The sequence below is a fragment of the Lathamus discolor genome, chromosome 3 (assembly GCF_037157495.1).
Source record: "Lathamus discolor isolate bLatDis1 chromosome 3, bLatDis1.hap1, whole genome shotgun sequence".
Classification (NCBI taxonomy): Eukaryota; Metazoa; Chordata; class Aves; order Psittaciformes; family Psittacidae; genus Lathamus; species Lathamus discolor.
The window spans coordinates 13057890-13076530 of record NC_088886.1 but is presented as its reverse complement, the minus strand read 5'-3'; the positions used below and the strand labels follow the sequence as shown (position 1 = coordinate 13076530).

Genomic DNA, 18641 nt, shown 5'->3' with positions numbered 1-18641 from the left:
GGTTACCAGCATATCACCAGCACAAGGCAGAAACTTGAAGCACTTAAGCCAGCCATGAAACGCGAACTCCTCCAGCTCTAGAAATACTCACATGATTCGGTATGGTAAAGGGCATGGCAAATATTTGCCCAGTGGTGCCAAAAAAAAGGATGGTTTTTTTTCTGTGGTGCGGTATGCTTTCTAACTTCCTTAGCGTAAGGATGCTGTGTTAGATGGCTTGGAAACCCCAGTCCTGTCAGTTGGCATTCTTGCTGCAGTAGGCAGGAGCAGGGTTTCTTCTCTGCCACATGCTTTGGATTTTTTGAGTGCAGCCCTTTTGAGCATGTCTGCACCACGTGAGATTCCTCTATACAATCATGGCTTGGTTCTCCACAGTCTAACAAGCCCTTCCTTTGAATCATGTTTTTTTGTTGTCTTTTGTGTTATGCAGACACTGAAGTCTGAAGCGATTGCTGAGCTGAGAGCTCCATTGTGACCCAGAATTGCATTTTCCATAGAGATAAACTGGCGCTTGAAAAGATGGGATTTTTTGTTTTTAATTGTTCTGTCCTTCTGCCCAGCTCTGGTTTATACTTGGAGAAGCCATGATATTCTTCAGATATCCACAGAGTTCTTGAATAAATTAAAGTACAATTCAGAAAACAAACGTACTTTGTAGTTTAGTATCAAAGCAAGAGAGGCCTCAACACTAACTCTATCTGCATAGCTAAGACCAGCGTAGCTCAGACGTGTGCAAATCAAATGTTTCTTCATCTTCTTAAATGAGTTTTCTAACTGATTTGCGGAATATCAGCTTGGTTCTTTATTATACAATATACAATTTCTGCAAGCCAGATATTCACCAAAGGTAACATTAGACACTGAGCAGATAATTGTTTCCTGTCACACTGCATTAGTAACTGGGAAGAAAGTGTTTCCTAATTCGTATTTGTGCAGGACTAAATATAACTCTAGTGAAGCTTAACTTCAGCTTCAGCCACTCAAGTCCCTAAGAAATTGAGCAATGTGTTTGTCAGTCACTGGAAAAATTACTTTAGACATTCTTGTGTGCTTTTTGCCCTCGCACTTGTGAGTTTTCTAATCTTAGGAACTTGAACATGAGGCTCACCAAATTCTCAGAAAATCCTTGTAGTCCTGGGTTATTGCTGTCTGCAAGGGGGGATTGCAGATATTTTCTGTTAGGAGTTTTAGGATAACAAGCCCTGGCTGCAACTCCCCCATTCCATATTTGACAAAGACAAGGTTAAACTGTCCTGTATTCATGTTTTGCAGCAAAACCTGGTCTGATTTTTTACCTTAAATCTGTTATTTATTACTCTGTTCTGTAAAGCTGATGACATGATGCATAAGATCCAGATTGGACTGTACAAGTGAAATCATGCTGTGCACCTGGAAAGAAAAATCTGATGTTGTAGAAAGGTGTATTGAATAGACTCTGTCTCCTCCCTGGAAAGCATACAAGTGCCTCCATATCAAGTCCGTCAGCTGTGGCATAACAGCCTTTGTGCTGCATCTGCACTGAAAAGGCAGCACTGCTTCATAAGATGATGGAGATGCCAAATGCTGGGTTTTGGAGCTTTAGTCTTTTGGCTGGCATCTGTAAGGATGATGCTTCAAGTTTATGCCATCCAGCGGGTCTAGGTGTGAGCTTGGCCTCAGAGTTAATTCCATTCCTGTTTTCTTTTGTGTTTGAATTCATGGTGATAAGCTGATCCTCTCTAGTCATCTCTGCTTGACAGCAAGCAGGATGAGTATGTTTCAAAGGTCTGAGGGATCGTAAATTAAGAGTTCATAGGGAAACCAAGACATTACTTAGTCATTCATCTGTGTCATTTCTTCAACCTTAATTTTGCTGCCAACTTGGGCATTTCATCAGTGCTCTGCCCAATTCCATCAATGCTCTGCCCAACTTTCTCATGGTATGGGTGATGCATATGATTAGGAAGAGGAGGGAACATGTTTGCTGTTGCCAGTGGGGTGGAGGAATCCTGTGTTGGCTCTGCCAAGGAGAGATCCTTTGAGGAAGCATTCTAAAGAAATCCAAAGGAAAATGGTTAGGTTTGTAACAGCTTTCCTCCTGGCAGACTGAGGTTTATTTATACTGTAGGATGTGACAGGCAGTTCCTGGTGCCTCAGCTCTGAAGTGTAAGCGATGGCTGGAAACGCGAGTGATTGCATTAGAAGCTCTCCTTCCTCCAGTGGGGAGAGTGTTTGAGCTTGAACTTTCCCCTTGTTTAGATCTTTGAAGTCTGGATCTTTAAAACCATTCTTCACTCCAAAGACTTACGAGTACAGTTGTGATCCTTCCCATCTCAGATGGGCTGGACCTGGCTCCCTTTAGAGGCCGTTAAAGCTCCTAGTTTCATCTTCCAGAGAGGTCAGCAGAGAAAGACAGAAGTAAGTAATTATTCCGTGCCTCTGCTCCAGTGAGTGAGCTGTGGAAGTTGAAACACCATGAAATTTCTGATGGGCATGGAGGGGCTACAAAGCCTCTGCAGCCAGGGAGCTCGTGGCATGCAATGGAGGAGGTGCTGAGTAACAGGTGATATTTAGAAACTAATAAATATATGTGCATAACAAGGTGCTATTGGTAAGGAAACAAATGGGCCTGCTTGTGAATATTTACAGTGATGACTTTCAACGCTGCTGGGATTGCACAGTCCTTTTCCAGCTGCCACATGGCTTGTGTTACAACATTTTACACTAGGGTAAAAACTTCCTCTGCTGTAGGGCAGCAGCCAGTGGAGCAGTTCAGCAGAGTATACGCTTTTAAAAGAGTATTCTCACCAGTTTGGTATTAGTGGGCCACTAGGTCCTAGACATCTAAAGTGTTCTTTGCTGGTGGAGTAAGCTGTGCAATTTAGCTTGAGATCTCTTCCCATTAAGAGCCAAGCCATGCACAGAGATAATGCTATGTTTGAAGAGTAAGCAGGTGTTAAAGGTTCTTCTCCCTCTTAATGTTGTGTGCAAGTGTTTTACAGTAGATCAGACTTGCCTAATGTAATCTTCATAATGCTTTCATTTAAAATGCTCCCTGTGGTTTGTATTTGTGGAACTGAAAGAGCAGAATCTACTTTGTAGCTTGGTGGGGCGGGGTGTTCGATTGAACATATGTTCACACTGTCATTTGGGAAAGATAATAGGTTTTTAACCTCTGTCAGCGTTAGACTGAGGTATTTATGGAGCTCTATTAAAGCTGTGCTTAGGCAGCTGACCTTGTGATACAGGTTTTTCACAATTTGCCATTTTCTTGTGATAAGTTGCGGCTTCTCTTGGCCTCTCACAGTGCCTTTTGCTGTGTCAGCCAGCATGGGCGCTTACCAAGAAATGTGGAATCCCTTGTTGTCAGTGCTGCGTGAAATGCTCATGGCTGCTGGTGTTGCCTGCTCAGTAAATACTGTCACGTAGATTGAAAACCCAGCCTTGGAGAGCTTCAGGAAAGACTCTTCTGGGCTTGACACAGGGGAACTGGTCAAAACTGGGGTGGTAGCGCTCATGCTTTTGGTTGCAGAGGTGCCCAGGTGGAGCTGTGGGTGGTGAGCTCTTGTTCCATGGTGCTGCAGGGGATGTGCCCTTGCTATGTGTGGCAGAGAAGCTCTCAGCAGTCTCTCTGCTACTCTTACTGGCCTTGAGTTTAACATAGGAGACGGGGGAAGCTGTGTGTAATTTAGTGTGCTAAAATCCTATTGATACGGTCTCTCTTCAGTCACTTCAGGCTTTTAAATGAGCCCAACGGAGACTGCAGTGTGCTTCATGGAGGAGGTTATCTCCAGTGAACTGCCATTACCACTTTCGTCACTGCTGATTAGATTTTTGTTAATGTTTAATCCTCAATGGCAAAAGCCTAATGTTTGTGTCCTCTCCGTGTGCAAGCAGAGCATCTGTTTTACAAAGTTGGCTTTGACATCCAAAGCTGAGTCAGTGTAAAATTTTAAGTATACACGTCAAAGAGATGCAATGAAATTCAGAGCATAAGCGATGGCTTTGGTGTGCACAGGTCCTGTTGTGGAAGGGGCTTTCAGGAGCCTTAAAATGCATATTAAATAGTGATTGGTATGACCGAGGGGATTTTCTGTCATCATCCTAAAATTCTTTGCTTTCTGTTTCTGTTTTAATATTTCTGTTGCAGAAAAGATCATTTATTTGTTTAGTTATTTTGGTGTCATGTTCTCCTTTCTTTTCTAGTAGTAGTGCCAGAGTGGTGTAGCTGAGAATAGTGGACTTGAACTGCCCCTACAATGCAAATGGAAAATGTACTTATGCTTTTGGGAGAAAGGAGTTTTTTCGTGAAATACATGCATGTGTGCTGTGGATGACTGCAGCGCTGTGTGTTACAACTGCAGGAAATTCCATAGGGTTGCCAAAGAATAAATTCAAAAGAAACACATGAAAAGTCATACAATTAGCAGCAGAGACTGATATGTTTAAAGGAGAATATTAATTTAAATTGTTGGCTTATAGAAATTTCAAGCATTTTTATGCATTAAATAAGGGGTTGCCATTTAAGTAGCTGAAGTATCCTTCTCTGTATACAATGTGTTTGGGGATTTAACAAACCTCTTACCGCTGGATGGATTCCACTCAGATGTGATTGCCATTCTTGCAACAAAGAGCAGCTGATGAAGAGAGTGAAAAGAGCCAGTACTGAAGTGGTCATTGTGTTAGTCGTGGGGGAAGGGAGGAACCAGATTTGTATAATCTATCTTCTGTTCATTTAGTATGTTAGTCTTGGGCATGGGCATCAAGGTGGATGTATGTGTGCATGCCTGAAAGAGGGGTTTCCTCAAATCCTGGGGAGCCTGGCAGGAGGTGTCAGGGTGCTTCTCTAGGATTTAGACCTGAGGGATGGAGACAGTATGGGACATCTGAAGGTGGGATGGTGACCTGACACTGAGGGAGAGATGCTGGGGTAGAAAATTCGAATGCTGTATAAGAGGGGGAAAAAACTCATGACATGTTGTAGATAGGGGAACTTGCAGGGACAGAAGAAGGGGACAAAGTTACGAAAAACATACCGAGGAGCACTGTGCATAGATATTGGCAGGATAAATCCTCTGGGTTTAAAACAGGAACACGCTCTGAATGACTTGCAGTGAATGCTGCTGTTGTGTGCCAGAAGTAAATATAGTAGAGTAAGCACTGCTACAGAGTCATTGAAGTCAACGCTGCATAACATAAAATTGCATAATATATTTGTTTGTGAAGGTTATTAGAACACAGTTTTAAATGGATCCGAGTCCTTGGAAAGGTGAGTGTATTCTGGTTGTCTGTGCTGAGATTTCCAATATATCCCAGTCTGACCTGGCAGCAGACTGCCAGCAGAAGGGGTGAGCTTGCTGTTCCCCTCCTACCAGCTCTGGTGCTTGTCTGACCGGCTCCTGAGCAGGTTCCACTCACTGTGCCAGGAGGGAGGGAACTGCCTCCTATCCCCAAAATTGAAAGCAAGGGGAATTTTGTTGTCTCGCTCACTCAGGTTGGGAGGGAATGAGAGAGAGGGTCTTCCAAGGGGGTGTGTGTGTGAGAGGATAGATGGAGATATCTGTAGGCATGTGGGGCAGGCAGGCATCTCAACCCCATGTCCCATCTCGGAGCTGGAGTGAACCAATGGCATTCCTACCCTTTTCCACCAAGGATGCGAATAGTGCATGATGCAGCATCACACTCTCTGAAAGAGTGCTGAAACTGTTTACGAAATGAGTACTTTGTAAATGATAAAAACTAAATAACGCATTCTCTGCATCTGCATAATTTTGAATCACTTATCCTTCTGAGGGCTATAGTCATTTGGCTCACATTAAAGAATGCTTAATGGTGTAATTGAGCTCAAGCCGTTGGTTGCGGAGCCGAATCGACACTGAAGATAGGAGGTGTGTTTTGGGGGGACATGTGGGTTCCCTGAAATGTCACTGGGAGCATGGAGCAGTGCTCTGAGGGCTCAGAGTGCTGTGGCTAGGACAGGTAGGAGGCACGGCCAGGGCTGCGAAAGGTCGAGATACCTTTCAGAAAGGGCTGTTGAGACCTGGAGCAATGGAAGTGGGATGTATCTCTGTGGTGATAACATTGCAGGGTCATGACCTTAGGAGGCATTAGGAGAAAGAAGCTTTTTCTCTGAGCTGGGTAGGATGGGGTTACCAGCTGTGGAAGTGCTGGAGAAACACAGCTTTGCTCTGCACTGTCCCAGGGTGACAGTAAGCTGCAACGATGGTGCTGGGCAGAAGTTAGTGGGGTAAGAGAGGAAGTAGGTTATTCCGGAGGATGGGAGGTCATCTCAGAGCAGACTCCAAGAAGTTGCTTGATTTGGGTGGTAAAATGAGCCCTGACAGGCAGGTGATGCAATTCATTTTTATCGTCAAGGAAATAAACCTCAGGGTTAGGGAAAAGCTCTTGAGGCTGCTGGATCAGTGTTGGCATGAAAACAAATGGCTAAAAGCTGTTCAGGAATAGATGTTAGGCTGAAAGTTAGAAGTTTTTTTGACTATTGGAAGAACTCAGTTCTGCAGTAAGTACTGGATATGGAGGCTGAGGAAGAGCATTTTTAGTATATTGGGGTCTGTTGCTGTGATTTGGGTTTTGGATGTGATATTTGTAATGAAGAGCCTGAGGCAGTGGTCTGTAAGAGAAACACTTTTCCCATCCACATCTGTATGTGGGTAGTGGATTATCATGACCACATTGTGTCTAAGGGGGAACTGTCGTTTGCTGTCACAGTTTTAAAAGCATCTGGATGGGAACATGTGGTGAACCAAACCTCTTCTTCCCCAGGGCGGGGAATGCATGTCGTTGAGTTTTGACCTTTGCTTTACATTTTGTCTGTGCATGTCTCTGCTGTTACGGTCACTTACGACACTTACTTTTGTTTGTGTTTCTTTTTCTCTAGGTATTTTTATGGCCTCTGTCACAGTGGTGTCTCAGTGTCTCCCAGGCATTTATGGATTTATTCTGAGAAGGTTCCTGTGAGGTAGGGAAACGTTATCACCTTTGTTTTACAGACTGGCAACTGAGGCACAGGGAGATAAAGGTTGGGTGAGGAGTCTGTAGCACATCCAGCAGTGAAACGCTGATTGCCAGCAACTTCTTCATTGTCTTAATCCCAAACCCAGCTCCCTGTCTTTGGCTTTTTTTCTTTATTCCTTTCCTTTTTTTAATCTTGCGTTCTCTCCCTGGTCTGAGTTTTAGTCGAAACAATCTGCAAGGGGCTGGGAGGACCTGTGGAAAATATGATTAGCGTTAGTGGCGTCCTTTTTTAACATTGTTACTTATGAGTTGAAATGCCTTTCTAAAAATACCAGCAGATCTGTTTATGTTAAGTGATCAACATGTTTAGACTTCCACAGATAATCTGTCGTGCTTTTTTGAGTCAGTAACTCCTTTATCCTACCTGTCTAGGCTTGTGGCTGTTGAATTCTTACCCTGCCTAAGTTAATGCCATCCCAGTCACCTAAAGCAGTGCCAGGAATTTCATCCTCCATGCAAAGATCTGATTCGTGTCAGGACAGGTGTAAAGTTTCTCAAGCGCACTTATGTATAATTACTGTTTAACTTTATTTTTCAAAGGTCTTTGCAAGCCATCTGAAGTGTTTAGCTCTGAGCTCCCGGATTTGCCCAGAAATTGGATTTCAGTGCCTGATTAGTAATGCTGATCCCTTTCAAAAGTATTGCAAAGTTCCCGACACGTGTGCCCACACTCAGTTACAATTTACACCAGAAAAATCAAATATCATGAGCAACCGCTTGAAAGGTATCTTCCCACCCGCTCCCAAGTAAAGAATTTTAAAGATAGTTTCCCCCCGAGCCCTTCTTTTGCTTCAGGTTGGTATTTAAAGCGTGGCTTTTGCTACTTAAAGGAATTTTCTTAGAGCAATGACTGTAAGAAACCAGCAGGCTCTGACAATTAAATATTTTTATTGTATATTAAAATAAGCAACATTATTAAAATGCAAATATTGCGAAGAAATATTTAATGCCATCTTTCTAATCTTGCAGTCTGTAAAATACACACATGGAATTGCATTTATGTTCTTGATTAATGTATATTACGTGTCTTTGTGTCCCCAAGAATGAAGCCCTAATGACTCAGGAGCTGTCTCAAAGTATTCTAAATAAGATTAAAGACCTGGCCAGTGACCTTAACAGTCAATTAGACTATGCATTACTCAGCCCAGTATTTGTGGAGTGTACAAGGGAAATGAAAACTCATTAGCTAAGATGCTGATGCCTTAAACAAACAAGATTTCTCTAGAAAGAAACAAGAAAAACCAGGAACTGGTCTTGTTGCTTAAGTGGAGATTGGAAGGCTCACAGTAGGCATGTCGCTGCGTATGGGTATTTGAAAGCAGTGTTGATGAGGTCCTGCAGAGTGGAGGAAAGTCTGCTAGTGAGCTTTTGGGCTGAGAGGCTTTTTGAAATAGGTCTTGCCAGGCATGGATGGTGTTTGGTCTGGCAATGGCAGGTGCAGCAGCAGATTGAGCTCAGGTGTTGGGGTGTGCCTCCTGAGGGGTTACACAAAGTCAGCACGAGTGGGAAGGCTGGTTTCGGAAACCTTGTGTTTCACAGAAACATGAGGGCAGGGAAGAGTGTCTTGGCATGCAATACTGCATGTTTGGTTTTTATCAAAGTTGATTCCAGGGTTGGCAAGATTGCATTTGGATGCAAATAGGAGCGTGAGCAGAAAGGCTCTAAGCTGCTGTGCCCACTGAAGAACACGAGTTTACAGACTGCATTCCCTTCTCCTTCAGTTCAGGAGAGGCGAGATGAAGGGGTGCCAACTACTCGGAGGTACAGCTGGGTCAGATTCCTTGTTCCCCACTGGCTTCCACCCTTTGGAGGCTCACCTCGCCTATGGAGTCGTTGGCATGAAACCAGGCTGGCAATGAGCAGCAGGACAGAGCGCATCCCAGTGATGGGTTAATTTGTTGAGATGAAAACCCGAAAACCCAGACAGTATCTGAATTACAGGAGAGTCTCTGTCATCTTTAGGATGATATTTCTTAATTAATCATCTGCCTGTAGTTTTACATTGTGTTCAGAAGCATCTTGGAGCAGTCCTAGGCTGGAGACAGCTGTCCCACTGGGACGATGCCACATGGTGACAAGGCTGAGCCAAGAGCGGTGACAGCTATAGATGGGAGCTGAGCCCACAGCTTGGTCATGCCGCTCTTCAGCAAAACAGTGGGCCTTGAGGGCTTGAAGTTTTATAGTGCTTCTTTTCTGGTATGTGCAGTTACATATGCTTTTAGCTGACCCTGAGAAGTTCTTCTATCATTCTGAATGTAGACTCAGGTTTTAGGCAATAAAAGGCAGACTCTGACCATATGAAACGTAGCTGAAAGTACGCTGAGAGTGGCATGCAATAACATCTTTTAAAGTAAGTTGTGGGTTTGGTTTTTTTTTTAACATAAATTGGGCAGAATCTTCCTGATCTAGGTCACGGGTTGTCTATAGGGGTTTCTTTTAAAATAATTTCCTTAGTGAAGTCCATCCGATGGGGTGGGAGGGGTAGGAAACTGGGAAAAAGTGTACTTTTGCTGTTCAGATGAGTGGGAGAATAAAGAAAAGGAAGCCTGTTCAATCATGTCAGGTGGAATCTGAAGCATCAAGGAATGATGTTACAGGAGAACCCCTGAAGATAAATTGTAACCTAGATTAGGAGAATACAGATTAAGTCTTCAGGAGTTTGGAGACTGCAGTGCATCCTGAAGCAGTCTTTTGACATTCATTTGAACTAAAATTGTTGTATGCTTGCTATGTCAGGGATATACAAAAATAGCTAAAGTTTTCATTTGAATGTTACAGTCCTGAAGTTAACGAATTTATTAAGGTGGAGATTGCTTGAAAAGGTTAAACCCCCCAAACTCAGGATTTTCTTTTTTGAATTGGCTATTGCTAGGGAGATATTATATACCTATGTGATTATATGTACTTACGTGGTTGGGGTTTAGGGGATTTTTATGCATGCAACATTACCACTGAAAGCTGGGCACTGGAATCACAGTTAAAACCGAGACTTCTACACTGTTAGTTTCCTTCATGACGATGTTGAAGTATAAACCGGTTGTCATCAGGTGACACTGTTGCCTTGTAGTACTTTAAATGTTTTTAATTTGTAAAATGTGTTGTGGTACCACGCTCTAATTTAAGGGGCGTTTTCTGTGATACAGTTCACGTATTTCTACAAGATTTTGCCATGTAGCTTACGGGATTCCAACTGATTTGATTGTGTGTTAATGCCACATTGGCCAGAACATCATGCGAAGCAGGGACTTATCCGTTACTTTTCACTGTAATACGGTGAACAGTATTTTCTGTCTGTGTTTAAATGAGAGCCTTGAAAGGCTGATGGCTGAATTTATTGGCATAGCTCAAGCATTCTTTTATGCATGGCTATATATTATTTTCTGGGGGGTACTTAAGAGTCTTTGAAGGTCCTTTTATCTTACAGATGAGGGTAGTGCTTTAATATATTGGATCCCAAAGGGCATGACTGCTGGCCATTTACCTGGTTTCACAGGGTGTTCTTTGGAGAATGCATGCGGAGAGGGAAGGGTGGGGTTCCCAACTCGGACTAGTAGAATCCCCTTCTGCTGTGAAGGTGTATGCTTCAGCTGTCTGCAGCAAGGTATAGTTTCAAAAGGGTATTTATGAAAAAGAGCATCAGCAGAAGCTGGAGATGTTACAAGATTTAACCATGTTTGTAAAATCAAACATGAGCTTTAGCCCTCTGGTCTTTTTCATTTCCCTTTCTATTATATAATCAGAATATTGGTAGGTGGCTTTTGTTTTGTCACTTCACCTGTTTAATTTAGCTATCTGAGGGTTATGCAATCAAGGTATAATCACCATAACTGGCAACGCAACCTTGTCATCCCACAGAGTCAGCACTTGCTCCTGCTCTGGCGCAATGGCTTTGAATAGCTGCCACCCTGTGCGTGTGCTTTCTAAACCCAAGACAAGTGCTGAACTCATTAAAAATACATGCTACATAAGTTAATGTGCATAAGGAGTTTTGGTACTGAGATCTCCTTTGAGGATACATTTAACTCTAATTAACTTGGTTTCGTTCTATCTGCTATCAGCATAGGCTTGGCTGAAACCAGTCTGTATTGGTTAGACTTCTGGTTTGAAGTAGAGCCCAGCAGGATGGTGGATTAAAGCCCCTGCAGTTGTGACTGTGTCGGGGTTCCCGGTGCTTGTGCCAGCTCCTGGTGCTGTGCCGGGCACAAGCACCAGCAGTGCCGTTCCTGGGGGCAGGGTGCTGCATTAGGTGGATGTGCAGCCTGTTGTACTCTAAGGCAGAACTCTGGATTTCTAGAGAGACCTGAAATAATGAGGTTTGCTGAGCTGTGAGTGAACAAGTGCATGATACCAAACTCCTCTGACTGAAATAGAGTCTGAATTTTTCCACTAATGGAATAAGGAGCAGCAGCAGCCTGATCTGGCTTTTCTCTCTGTTCATGCTTTCTTTCTGCCCATCAACAACTCCAGGATGATTTCTAAGGATTTTGCTAATTATGATCTGTTTTTCAGGGGAGACAGGCAGCGAGGCAGGGATTACGGATGGTTGCATTTGAAGTAAGAACAGGTACAAGCATACACGGATTGAAATACTGGGTGGGATTTTTTTGGACCTGGCAGTGCTGGACATCAAGCCTTGTTATTCTGTCCAGTAAAGCAGGTTTTGCTGAAAGCTGATAATAGTATTTTGTGAGAGAAGGTTTTCACTGTATCACTCTGCAAAAAAATACTCACAGATCCATATTCAAGAGTAGACTGCCATATTTTGTGTAACTGGAAGAATGTATGGATCTGTTGCATTTTTATCACAGCAAAAGAAAACAATTTTCCTGTTGGTTTTGACTAGTACTAGGGTTTTAGTCTTGCAGAAGGATTTTTTAGATAGAAACATCAGGTAAAATAGATTCTGGATTTAAACACTGTGAGGAAGGTCGGGGGGGGGGGGAGGGAGGGAGGGAGGGAAGGAACCACCACCCAGCAGTTTTTGAGTGTTCATCATTTCCTGAAAATTGGACCTTTTAAAGTATTTCAGGTTGGGTACACTAGAAATTGAGGCATTCAAATCACTGACTGCTTTGAGAGTGACAGCCAGAATCTCCATTAACATTGCATCTTCTGCCTAGGGGATCACAGAGCAGAGACTGATGCGCTTTGAGGATGGAAATGGAGCGGTTTAAGAAGTTACTGTGCTTCAGATGAGATGTGGTAACAGCACACAACCGTGTCTAGTTCGTTTTGCTGAAAAACAAAATAGAAATCACAGAGGATGATCTAAGGCTGTCTGTTTTACTTTCCATAGAAGCAGACTAGCTGTGCTCCTGTAATAAGTTGCCATGTCTCAGCTATGAGGATGGTAATTTCCAGTTGATGAAAGGTAAATTGTAGCTAAAACAGGTGGGTGCATTAAAATTGTAATGTGCTTGAAGATACCTGCTTTGTGTTCACATGGGAGTGGTACTTGCCGTGCTGGTTTGAACCAGTGGTCAGTCTAATTCAGTACCCTACCCCTGGCAATGATCAGTGCTAGATAACTGAGGCAGTGTGCAGGAAATCATGCATTTGATTATCAAATGTTTTATCTGCTGGGGAAGTGTTGGCTTCTATGAATGTATCAAACCAAGACAGGCTGGTTTAGTCGCTGAGAGAGTCCCTTCTGAAATGCAGTTACATTTCTCTTTCTATGCAGGCAAGGAGTTTGTTATTTCTCTTCAGACATCTCAGCTGAGGGTTGGTTTAAGCCATACCCAGCGTTTATTCTGGCTTGGTTTTGGTGTTTCTGTTTTGATGGGTTGAGGGGTTTTCTGGGAGGCGTGTGTGGTGTTTCAGGATTATTTTTTTTGGTGTGGTTTGTTTTTCAGTCTTTTATTTGTGTTCTCTTGCATCTCCAAAAAGCTGGAGTCACGGTGGGTGCACAGTCTGGGTTTTGGGGGTTTTTTTTGCTAACTTTATAGCTGAAAGATAGACTACTAAATGGATTTCATGTAGTTACTGTATTGTGTGAGTGTGTCTTCACAATTAACTGAAATTCATTTAAACAAGGTGATAGGAGTAAAGTGCAGAGTAGGAAAAGGATAGATCAGAAGCAGCAGATAAGATAGGTGTATTCAAATAGTCGGAGCCTGATGAAATTTGCCCTAGGGTACATCACCAAGCAGCCAAGCAACCTTTGAACCACTTACAATTATCTTTTAGAAATTGTGAAGGGCAAGAAAGGTCCTGGAGGACTGAAAAGGGCAAATGTGGTACCTGCCTTTGAAAGAGGCACAGGGAGTTCCAGACGAGTTAGAGTAACTGCAGTGCTCAGAGAGTTGGAACACAATTTTTAATCAGTTTCTAGGAATCTGGAGGAGAAGATGATGATGATGAGGGCTGGGGGGAGCAGTACCTCTGACGCTACCTTGACTTCAGTAACTTTTGACATAACCTCCTGTGGCATTGCTGTGGAATAGGGAAATACGTGTATTTAATGATACAGTAAACAAGTAACTGTTTAAAGATGGTGTTTGAAGAGTAGTTACCTATAACTTGTGGTGGAAATCAGGGAGAGAAGGGGGTGGCAGGAGGAATTGTGTGGATACACCCCTATTTGTCTTGGGCTGAGCTTTGTTTGCTGTTCTCTTTACTGATGTGGACAAGGGAATACTTACTAAATCTGCAAGCAAGCTCAAACTGAGGGGGGCTCAAGCATTGTGAAGCATAGTTAAATGGTTACGGTAGATTGAAAACACATTTGTAAGTCTGCAGCGTATAACTTAATGAGCTGGAATGAGGAAATGCAAAATGGTGAGGATGTGGCTAGCCTGCACAGCCATAGAAGAGCGCTTTGAGACACGTGCTGCATCACCACCTATGCACAAGCTAACAGTTGCAGAGAGGACAGCCTCCATCTGGAGTGTATTAAGAGGACTGTAATTAAAGATAATGGTTCTGCCATGGGCAGTGCTGCTCAGGACCTGTGTTGAGCTGTAAGGATGGTACATTAGGGAGTGTGGATTGGCCAAGCGCATTCCTGAATGCGGCTGGGGTCGGGAGGGCAGATGAGATGTGGAGGTTCTTGGAGCTGGGTCCAGTCAGCCTGTGGATGAGGAGACCAACTGGTCAGTTGCTGTCTTGACGAAGGGATGGACAGGAGGTACTCCCAGTTTATGGTAAAGCTGTAACTTGGATCCCACTGGTGATCACAAGTATGAGAAAGGCATCAACAAATCAAGAAAGGTGCTAAACAGTGGAGTGAATGTGGCAGAGACCTGTGTGGCTGGCCAGGGACTGGAGCCGGAACAGTGTGAATGAGGGCCAAGGGAGCAGAGCTGTCTGAGCTTGTCTGACTATAGCCACATACCCTGACCGGGTGGCTGGAGTGATGGTGGTGTCTTACTCTTCCTGAGGGAGCAGAGGGAAGGGAAAAGAGGCAAAGTTCACAGGATGCAGCAAGGGAAGTGCAGAGCACTGGAACAAGGGGCCAAAGAGTTTGTGGCACTTCCATCTTCGGAGGTACTTGAAAATCAACTCCACAAGGCTCTGGGCAACACAGCCTGACTTCAGAGGTGGCCCTGCTTTCAGCAGGCATTTGAACTAGGGACCTGCAGAGGTCCCTTCACACCTGCTCTGTTCTGAGGTTCAATAAACTGCTTCCATCCTCCTTTTGTTCAGAGGATGAATTTTTTGAATGGTAAGTCTCTTGGGTCAGTGGCAGTGCTCCTCCAGGTAATGTTAATCAATGGTTTAGAAGGGCCAGGTATTACTGAGATTGCTTGCCTTTGAGTAGTGTCTCTTAACACAAAACCAATTGTTTTCTCAATCAGGCTTCAAGAGGAAACACTGTAATCAAATGTTTAAATTTCTTCAGTGCTTCAGCGTTTTCTTTTGTTAGAAGCACCAGTGTGTTTTCTAGGATAGAGGTGCTTAAGTTCATAGCCTTTAGAAAACCTTTGCATCAAGCACATGGATTGGATTGGGTGCTTGAAGGAGGTTGTTGCCTTGTAATATGATAAACATGTACCTAATCAGAAAAGCTGATTATTTCCCATCACAATAAACAGAAAACATGTGATCAGTGACTTCAGCGTCTATTTCGTCTTAGTGTTTTGCAAAAGTTAATAACTATGAGCTTGTAATAGTGATATGTAATCTCTAACATGCAGTGGTTAAATATTAATATACACTGGCTGCGTTTAAAGATCAAGAATAGCTCTTAATGAAATGTTAACTCTCTCTCAAGCTCCATTAAGTTTTGTAAGGTAACTTCTAGAAATGGAAGCGTGTTGCCGTTCGGAGTGCTGGTCTGTTGCATGAACCTTAGCGACAATTCAGTGCACATGTTTTTCTGGGTTAGGATAGTGAGAAATCAACGCTTAGATTTCTGTTGAGGTCTGATTTAATCACTTAAAAACATAGCTAGGCTGCTTGACAGGTGACCACGTAAAGCATTCCCAAAGACTAATGGTCCCTCTTGCTTATCTGTCCCCATCTCCTTAATCATGGTGATGGGGTTTTTTGTTTTGTTGTGGTTTCGAAGCAGTGCCATTAAGCTGACAAGGCCACCTGGTTCAGAGGTGCAGGAGTCGAGGGGTTATTTTCCACGATAGCTGTGACAGTCTGTACGGCGCTGCTGCATCCTCCCTGGTGGGACAGCCTCTCCTGGCACTTGCACAGTGGCACGGAGACGTTAGACCATATGTGTAATCTGGGTTAATTGTGTTAGATATTTGTTCTCCTCGTTTAATTTTTGTTAAAGTCTTGTAAATGAAGCTGCTACAGTGTGAAATTTTATGGTGTGCAAGTTTGAAATGATCCTGCTTATCTTGTTGACTTTCCTCCAAGCTGTTTCTTGCGGTGGTTCTGCTTTGCTGGCCAGCATGCAGGAATGGCAAGCGGGGCTTTCTCCCAAGTTTTACTTGATAGTCACTAACTCCAGATGGCAAAGACCATTTTATATTGTTGTCAAAGGTGTTTTGTCCAAACAAATTTCTGTTTCACATGCATTGGGGTTGGGAGTTTTTTTGGAAGTTTCAACTGTCTCAAGCACGAATTACTGGTGTTGCTGGAGTTGGAGACCCAAACTGATGGGGTACACAGAGAAGGAGGACTGATATAAGGTACGCTGCAGATGTTATGACAAGAACGTTGTATTTTTTTGCTGGATAGCAGAGTGACTGATTTGCTGTAGACATTCCTGACACTGCCTGACAGAAAGGGTTATTTTATCTGAAAACAGTGCAGTTACAGATGAGAGAGCTCCTGAAAAACATCACTCACGTTTACTAGCGACATCCATCACTTCCTAATTATGGGTGCTTTCAGGTGGAGAAACAAGTTATTTCCATTGCTCCTCTGGAGCTTTTCTTGTCGCTGCAGCAGCATCATGGGGTTAAGGTTGGTCCTTTATCCAGGGGCAAAGGGACCTGTGGATTAAATTAACACACATTGGTGTCTGTATGTGTTAGTTGGGTATCACGCTGTTACAGGAATGGCAATGGCTAGAGACTGTGGTGAATGAATAACTCTTTGTAGCTTAACCGCCTGCTTTGAAGCACAGAAGATCTGTTAAACTTTTTTGTGTGGAAGCTGGGAGTTGTCATTGTCCTTTGAAAAGCTGAACAGAGCAAGTCATGAGTCCAGTGAAGGGAGAAAACCATGGTCTCTGTTCTGAAACAGGAGAGAGTCTCTGAATTTCAGTTTTCCAGCACATCAGCTTGTTTTTGGCACAGGAGTGTGGCTCCCCTGGGCAGCCCAGGAGCTCTTACCCCTCTGGATGTCCCTGGAGCTGGGGCTATGACAGCTATCATGTCCCTAGCACTGCCTAGAGAGCCAATGCAGATTGCAGACCCTCTCTTGCTTCATGCATCAGAGCAGTTGTTGGCTGCTGTGTCCATTTTACAGTGGTCTAATTGATGGGAAATCATCGTGTCCACAGGAGCCCTTTGCACGGCTGAGTATCTTACACTCGGGTTTGCTTCAGCCCACCTTCTGTGTGGGAACTGGGTTTTCAGCTGGGCTCTTAAGAAATTTATTTTCTTTTGCAATGCAAAGCGATTCTGCTCTTGTAGTCTTACAGCAAGAGCAGGGCAGGAGATTTACTTTCTCTGTCTGCTACTGTTTGCATAGGGATAAAAATAACAGTTGGTTGAAGTATTGTTTGTTTTTATGTATAGATGTGCTGTGCGCTCCACCCATGAGTGTGCCTCTGCCTAGATTTCTTTGTATTTACTTTGTGTGGCCTGTGGACCAGACCACAGGTATGGAGTTGCTGAGGATACCATGGAGATAGAGCCAGCAGAGGTGCCAGTGTACGTGGTGCGGTCAGGGAGGGATAAATGAGCATTCTCAAAACTGTTGTTTTAATTCCAGTGACTCTGCAGATGGCAAAGTATTTACAGCTGCTGAAGGGATCTGTGCTGCCCTGTGCTAACTTTTCTCTTTGAAGAATAGGTGCCTTGCAGCCCTTCCCTGGTTGCCAGTAGCAGCAGTAATGAAACACGCCTGGTAATGACAACAGACCTGATGCGCCTTCTGCTGTTGAGGACATTGGTATCCTGAGCCTGGGAGTGCCCGCTGCTGTTTCATACAAGCCCTCACTTTAAATGCAGGCTCAAGGTTAAAACCACAGTCCAGAGATAAAGTGGGAGTGGATGACTCTGTTCCCCGAGTACATCCCTGGCTTCCTCCTGGGAAGTGGAAGTAGGACAGCCAATACCCTGTTGAACTGAGTCGGTATTTTATTGGTTTACTTCTGTCTTTAATTTTATGCTGCTATAGCAGGGCCTCTTTGCCAGAAGACCTGAAGGTATCGTCTGTTAGCTCAGATATAAAGAGGGAGTGCAAATGAGATGGAAGTAATTTAAAACAAGAAGTGTAGGCTTGGTGACGCTGTGGTCCCCAGACATGCCAAAGCTTCAGTAGCTTAACACCCCAAGTGCTGGTTGGGGATGAGCATCGCCCATGGGTCGGAGTCAGCTCTGGACATCTAATACATTACGTAAGCTCCCCAAATCTTGTTGGCATTCTAGAGAGAGAAGTGGATTGTGCTCATGGCTAAATTTATCTTTTCCTGAAAGTAGGAGTCAAAGTTTAAAGGGAGGGTGTGGGGTGGGAGGGATGGGATGGGCACAGATGGACTGACAAAAGAAACCCCACCTAAATCCTGAAATACCCCGTCTGCTTTTTTGAGGCCTGAAAGGCTGAAATGGATCATTATCCATCAACTCCCCAAAGATTAATTTGTGGGGAAGGAGGTGCCAGAGCAGAGGCTTTTGCAGTGGAAGTGTGGGAGAGCCCATCTGTCAATATTGTTCTTGCTGCTTTTCCAATGCTTTTACAAATTGATAGTCTGGGAGTTGTCTCTGCTGCAGGTAGAGCTGGTTTCAAGCCCTTGTGTGCTGATATTTTATTGAAGTGAGACAGGAATGCTCCAGGGGAAAATGGCATTGGAAGATAAAGGGCTCTGATACTTGCATATAGCTTAAATGTCATCTTAGAAAAAAAGAGATAAAGCAGCTGTTAATTGTGAAAATGTACTTCATGTACGTTTTCTGTTAAAGTTATTTCATCTAATTCAGTGTATCTGAACACACGACTGCTGTGTTTATCCAGCCTAAAAATGCTTCTTTGAAACAGTTTTGTGATTATGCAAA

General features: G+C 43.7%; 1 protein-coding gene across 5 annotated transcripts in view; it reads left to right on the top strand.

Annotated features, from left to right (window-relative positions):
• PTPRF (protein tyrosine phosphatase receptor type F) overlaps positions 1-18641 on the top strand; it is a 394296-nt gene that overhangs the window by 88109 nt on the left and 287546 nt on the right. For 3 of the 5 annotated variants that reach the window (XM_065673566.1, XM_065673565.1, XM_065673569.1), the window contains exon 2: positions 6878-6958. The exons of the other annotated variants lie outside the window; for them this stretch is intronic. The gene's annotated coding sequence lies outside the window, so the exon portion shown is untranslated. The remainder of the gene's footprint in view (positions 1-6877; positions 6959-18641) is intronic. 5 annotated transcript variants of the gene reach the window in all.